This window comes from Eupeodes corollae, chromosome X, assembly GCF_945859685.1.
Source record: "Eupeodes corollae chromosome X, idEupCoro1.1, whole genome shotgun sequence".
NCBI lineage: Eukaryota > Metazoa > Arthropoda > Insecta > Diptera > Syrphidae > Eupeodes > Eupeodes corollae.
Genome location: NC_079150.1, coordinates 584,894 through 592,880, shown reverse-complemented (window position 1 = coordinate 592,880; position 7,987 = coordinate 584,894).

Here is a 7,987-nt window from a genome sequence, read left to right as displayed (position 1 = left end):
CAAAAACGAAATAATTTTGAAGTCAATAACTTTATGTATTCTCGAGTTGTTCAAACCGAACATGATTTTTTACCAAATTTGGGTAGTATTTCTTGTAGATTCTTATTTCTAATAATTTAAAGAAATGTGAAACAAAAATATATTTAATAATATAAAACAATGACAAGATATTCGTGTCGAAACCTTTTCTTCGATTGTTCTCAAAATGTTACCGCATGTCATAACGTTATCCTTCATTGCATAAAATTAGTTTCCAATCGTAAAATATTCGAAGTGGCAAATTTTTTTTTCAGTTTTTTTTTTGATTTATAAGAAAAGCGTTTATTGAATTATTTTTAAAATTAAACTGATTTTGTATCATTACAAAGTATAGTATATAAAACTAAATTGAAGTCAATAGCTGTTTTTGTTCGTGAGATATTTGGGGTCAACCAAAATGTTCAATTTTCCTTTTCTTTCTGCATTTTCCGATGTAAAACAAAATTAATTTGATGTCAATATCTCTACCGGGTCTTGAGATATAGACGAGGAAAAATTATATCACGAACGTACTCACATACGCACACACAGACATCTCTCTAAAAATGTTTGATTTAAATTCTCGGGAATTTGAAACTTCGAGAAAAAAATGTTAAAAATTTTCAATTCTACAAAATCAATTCTTGAACACTTATATACATTTAAGGAATACAGGAAAACAAATCCTGTTTTTTATTGAAAATTCATAAGAGCATTGAATTTTGAAAACAAACAGTACATACGCATTTTGTTTAAATAATCAATTTGCGACAAAATCATTTTTTGGTAAATCTCAAGTTTAAAAATTAATTTTGTCTGTTTTTCCTTGAACTTGGTGCTCCTTATACCAATCACCTTGTATATACATATATGTTGATGTAGATTAGACCGATCCAAAAATACGACCAACTATTAAGAAAGAAATATTATTTAATATGTCTTGAAAAGCTACTTTTAAAAGTAATTAAAAACAATATTATTGAAAAAGCGAAGGGTTAGCTTCAAAGAAAAATCTATTCAAAAGTGGAATACAACTTAGGCACTTCGTACTTTTTACTTGCGTGGTATAGAAATTGTATGGTAAGTATTCCATTCGAACTCGAGATTTTGATCAAACATGGCATTACGATGGTAGAGGAAAAAGTGCGCCCCCGATTCAATCCGCCTGTCTGTTTGCTCTCCCTTAGAACCATTATTATGTTTTGAAATCAACCAATTTCAATAACTTTTTTTCTCTCAATAATCTTTGATAAGCAATAATGTCATTGTTTTTATTTTTGATTTAAAAAAAATGTTAAGCTTTTTTTTCGTTTTTCGATATCTCGAACTCTGTTCCGCCTTAACGTCAATAAATAAGCAATTTTTTAATTTTATATTTTTCTTTTTATTAGAAAATACAAAAAAGCATCAAGTATCTACATTAATCATTTGTTATTATATCTATTTTTATTTTAGTACATAGGTTGCCTTTACTTAAGTACCCTGTGATACATGACATTGTTTGTTTTATTATCAGGCGCGAAAACGGGTCTTCCGACCCGTGAACAAACTACATATAATTAAGGATGGGAAAAACATGGATGTTCTAGATTCAAACCAAAAACTATTAAGCATTGGCCTTATGATTTGTTGATGGTCATGACAAATGCAAGACGGATCGGAATTTGAGAATCCTCACGTTTGAATTTTTCTTTCAGAATTATCGCGTAAATTACATTGTTCATCAATTGTTTAACCACCAAACTCGTGCCTTTGCACAGTTTTGGTTGCTTTTTGTTTCGAAGCACGATTACTATGGAGCCAACCTTTAGGCGTAAACTGTACGGTGATAAGCCGATTTAAATGAATGCATTGTTCCAATGCACTTCACTTTTTATGTGAATAGGCAATGGCTCCATCATTGCATAATGATTGTTAATTATTTTTTTAATAGAAATAGTTTTAATATTGATTCCTTACAAAATTTAAATTGTCGCCCATACGTCCATTACATGGCTGTCATTTGCGTTTTGTTACTCCAAGTCTGATTCTTTTTTGTTATACCACGTTTTATAGTGACTGACGTTTTATGTCAAGTCACAGGGGAACGCTGTCTAATGGGATAAACAATATCCCATGTCCGTCTTATGGCTCCAAGCTACGTACTCACCAATTTTCAGCCATATCGGTACAGCCGTTCTTGAGTTATAAATAGTGTAACTAACCTAACACAACTTTCTTTTATAAACATAATATATAAAGATTAGTTATTTTCAAATAAAATGTTTGAAAAATAAAGGTTTTTTTTTGAGAAATCAAATAACATTTAAATGTTTGAAAACAAACTTTTTTGGCAGTTCCATATTTAAATCTTAAAATAGAGGACATATTTTTAAACAGACTCTTTGTACACATGAGCAAGTTAATGGGACCCGGTGTTTAAAGTTATTGGGAGACGATTTCAGTACAGACAAAATATATTTGATATCCAGAGCAAGGTCAGAGCTACTTCTGGTTGATTTCATATCTCATAGAAAGGACCTACCAATCATCTGTTCGAAATGTCCTATGCTGGTAGAAGTTCGTTAACTGATATGACCCAAAAACTATCTCCACTTCACTTCGAAATCTTCAATAGCAGCACCTAGAACAGTATAGCTAATTACATACAAATATCTTTATCACATAGAAGAAACATAATTAATGAAAAGTTCTAATTTTAATAATTCCTATACATTTTCTTTAATTAGTTTATTTTTGTATATATACTCTATAGTTTCTTTTTTTTATTGTTGATAATGTTTAAATTTGTGTACTCCATACGAAAGCTATGCTAATGTAATTTTGTTATCTTAATAAATTAAAAAAATAATTGTTGTCATAACATCAGAGTTTTTAAAAGAGTATTTTAGACATAATTTTCTTGTGTATGAAAACAAGAGTGAAATGAGGGACGGATTGCGATTTGGTTAATAGATATTTTCAACTATCATCTCGTGCCAACTCATATTTTATGCTGATAATTGTTTTTATAGTCCATTACCTATAATTTGTGAAGAACGTCAACAGTTTTTACAATTCAATGGGTATGCAGTATGTTAATTAAAGTTTTTTTTTATTTATTTGAAGATGGCAGGCTACTTTTTTATATTACGCCTTGAACAAATGTATGTTTATTTAGTTTGCACAAGTTGTGCATTTGGAAAAATTTTATTTTTCAGAATTATTGTCATTGTCTTGAGGCAGATAGGAATAAAGCGTAGGTGTTTATGTACTTTACATTAGTAATTTAAAATAAAATACAAACCAATATTACAGTGTAGCGTAGCTAAAAAAATTAAGTAGAACAAGGTACTTTATTTCGTGATTTTTTATTATATAAGTAAGCTTCATTATTACACTTGGTCAATGTCAAAACTATGATTATTTCATATTTTACGATTTAAAAATGTACCTCTGAAATAAGTTGGTTCTGTCTTCAAAAATGTAATTGCCAATTTATTAATGAAAAAAAAAAACATTGATTTATTAAATTCCTACTTCGAAAATCGTAGAGCTGATTTTTTGAAATTAATTTTGTATATATATATATTTTAAATTTATTTTATCTTTAAAATATGTTGGGTGTGCAATTAATTAGTACTTGTAAATATGATTTTAATATTATAAAAAAAAATAATGGCATTCTTGATCATAAAATCTAATTAAAACAGTGCATTAAAAAAATATTGAAATCAGCTCACCACTTTTTGAGAAAACTTAAAAACAATATAACAGTTCTATGGGGTACCCTTCTCGAGCAATACAAAAATATCTTTTCTTATTAAAAGAAGGAAGCCAAGTTAACAAAAAGAATTAAAGAAATTTTTATAAAAATCTGTCAGTTTTTGAGAAAAATCAAATTTTCGATTTTCGACCAAAAAATTTGTAAATTTATTTTTAGACTTAATAAAAATGGGAAAAAAATTTCCTAACGCAAATCTGATTACAACCTTAATTTCCAAGTTTGAACTCAATCGACCCAAGAGTTAGGGCCTTGGAGGCGGCGACAGACAAACGTACGGAATCGGGGAACCCACTTTTTTCGAATTCTTTATCATCGTAATTTTATGTTGATTAAAATCTCGAGTTCAATGTTTTTACGAATGCAAATTTGCCATATACATACATACATGTAGTTTCTATATTTCACAAGTAAACACAAAATAGTTATAATTAATTACAGTGTTGGAAAAAATAATAGAAACAATAGTCTTCATCATTTTCAATACAACATATTTGTTTAGCAGTTAAGTCTTCTGTCGTTAGTCTTTCTATAGCTTTATCGTTCCTAATAATGTCTCAAGTGGTTAAAATTGTTTTGTGAGAACAATTTTTTGTTTTCACTTAAGCAGTATTCACATGAGCGCTACCAACGAACGACGAATGAATAATAAGAGTTTAAATATGTACGTTTGAAGACATATTTTTACACAAATTTTTAACAAAACGATAGCAATATAGGTAGTTTCTATTTGATTTATGATAAATACTTTTATTTTTTAATATCATACATTCATAAATTTAAGAAAACAAATTGTATTTGATACGAACTGTCAAATTTTATTCGCGTTCCACATTATCCACACTCGCAACGAATAATATAATCGCGCGTACTTAACCTAAACAAATCATTCTTGTTTTATTTTCTGTGGTAAATGGTGTTTGGCTCTGGCTCCTTGTCAAACTTCATTCGCGACGAATTAAAAACTCTCATTTGAAAGAAATGTCAAAATCGACGTATGTCAAGTATAGAGATTCGTTCTTTAGCCGTACTATGCGAATGTGGAATGCCTTACCACACTCTGTCTTTCCCAGCTATTGCAATATTCAGGAATTCAAAACCAATGTACACCGACATCTCCTTTCAACCCCTCTCTCCCTTTCCTAGTGCTCACACTGTGTCTACATAATAAGGGTAATATATCCCCTTGAGTGTGCGCTTATTATAAAAAAAAAAAAAAAAAAAAAATGTATATTCGTTGATTTGTTGGCCGTGCTCATGTGAATAGTGCTTTAGCTGTGAAAGCTTGGAATCCGAAGCAGGGCCGGACAAAGCATTTGTGGAAGATGAGCAAATGCGCAGTTCGCAAAATTCTGGGGGCGCATTACCAGGAGCAAGAAATTGTAATCTGATCTTGAGCAAACAAATATGTACTACTGTTTGCCATTTTTTTTAACCACACACATTCTTAAAATAAACTCAACAAAAAAACATCCATCACAACTGTCCTAAGTTATTTCTTGCGCACTAACTAACATCACTTTTATTCTTGCATTCATTGAAAATTTAACTCAAGATATCGCAGAACTAAAAATCCTACCTACATAATTTTAAAATATTTCACCCTGCTTGTACAAGAGAGAAAAAGAAAAAATCTCAACATAGAAAAGTTCCATGCCACCTCATATGCAGTGATGGGTCTTCTACCACTTAAGTGGTATTTCTACCACTTTTTTGTTTCTGAAATTTTACCACCTCCAACTCAAAATCTACCAACTTTTAACGTTCGCTGGTTATAAAAATAATTTTTTTATTATATTATTGTATTGCTGTATTGATATATTGAAAAATCGTTCAGGGACATACATATATTTTTATTTCTGTCATAGATAAAAAAAAAACAAACAGATTTCATAAACTTTCAGAAGGCACTTGTTAAACTCGGTGGTTTTATTTAGAAATGGTATATTCATTTGCAGAGATTTATCCTAAGGCTACCAGTATTTTCAATTCTAGAAAATACAAACAAATTATTTTGTTTTGAATTTTATTGCCTTAAATTTAAAAATAATTAACGACTTGAATATTTCAATCTGAGACAACACAAATCAACTCTTAGTCGAAAGTATGAAGTCTTTTAAGTTGAACTTAATAAAAAAATTCGATAAAACAGGGAAATATTGACATAAATACGGATGTAAAAAATCCTGAAAACTATTTGCCATACTCTCAAATGTATTTTGGGTTACATATTGAAGAAAATATACTAGAAAATAAAATAATGGAAATAGGAAAAATTATGTGCAGCTATTATGTTGGTTTATGTGTGCAAATTTAACAACGATTTACTTTTTGTAATGATAAAGTTAATGTATTAAAATATTAAGGTCCGAAAAAATTAATTGCTGGGACGATGCCAACAGACGTATTTTTCGGTAGATGCTGCAAGCATTGAACTGCTTAATATTGAGAAGAGAAAACTCATAAGCGAGGTTAAAATAATAAATAGCTTCAAGAATGTTGACAATGTATTTTATAATAATTTTCGGAAAACCTGTAATTGTATATGTTTGCTGTTAACCACATAGTAGAGCAGCAGCTGAACGTTAATTTTCACAACTCAATACTATCAAAAAAAAATAAAAGAAATAAATTGAACACAACTTACCTACTTAACATTTAAGCTGCAAGAGAAATTTCGGGCAACGGGAACATTTTAATCTCCTAGAAGTGTTGGTTCTTACATAAAATAATTATTTATTGATATGTGATTAAAACCTATTTGAAAACACTGATTTTGTATTTTTTTTACCACCTTTTTGTTGGAATATGTACCACAACTTTGATTTTTCCAAGTCCCATCACTGCTCATATGTGCAAGATTTATTTCATGCATACTGAGTCCCAAAATTAACATAGAGAGTATGACAAAGCAAAATATTTATTCATATTGAATCATATGGGCTAGAACGTGAAGTGCAGGTTTTGTATGTGAGTTCTCATCTACAAAAAAATAACAAAAAAATGCTTCCGAAAAAAGAGAGCAAGTTGGTTGCTGTGCTACAGTTGGAAGGTACGAGTATGTAGAAAATAAAGTTTTAAGGTAGTTTGGTAGGTTAATGTAGGAAATAGAATTGTAAGGACTTAAGTCGTTTTGTGAATGCAATAAGGCCATGGCTCAACCTTAAATTATACGGTCAACATAAAGAATCATCTCGTTGACTCTCTGGCGTCACACAAAAATGACTGTGTCAACGCACACCGTCAACGTTAACAGTGTCAATGCTATAAAGCATACTTATAACATAATTTGTATATTGTTTTTAATTTTGTGTCTACACAGGAAGAAATACATTGCGAATATTACAACGTCCGTATGGGTTTGAACGCAATACTGTATGGCTTAGAAGATTTCCATTGGATAAAAAGTTGTAAGAATAGTAAATTTGGCCATAATGAGAATAGTAACGTCGACAATAGTTATAGCCGATACGCCAATGCCAATATGGGATTACGGCCCTGCCCATACTGACTGGCGACATGTACAATGCTCCTAGCAGAAAAGTCTATTCATTATTGTTATGTCCCTTATTATTGTAGAAATATATTGATACAGTAGTTATACCCATGCCTATTGACAGTTATCGAATAAAGGTATCAATTATCACGCCATAAATTATCGCGGGAAAAACTAGTAGCATTGCGACATCTCCGGTACACTATGGGGCTGAAGCAATGCTGTCTCGTCAAACGTACTATGCGCCCATGTGTTACAAGCAAAGATTGTGGTACCATACAGCATAGTACATAATCCCATACTTATAGGAGTTGTTGCAAGACAATGTAAATAGATATAATATCACCGATACTTATTTAGTATGGGTCTCCAGGCCATACTAGCATTGTCATAAATGCTATAAACTTCTTTCCGTGTACAAATAACGTCATTTTTACGCAAAGAGTCAACGCGTTAACATTGTACGTTGACCTTCTAGTAGTTGCTCTAGACTTTTTTCTTTAGTATTTTGCGTAACAATTATGTGTTCAAACTGAAAAAATATGAAAATGTATGCATGTACCTATACTTATTTGAAAACATATTTTTCTATATTTATCCTTTTGCAAGCATATGGGTCCCGAGTTTAAATAGGTACATGTATAAGTACGAAAGTATCTGTTTAGGTCGGCAGGTTGTTGTTTTTAGTGAATAATTTTGTTAAAATAATG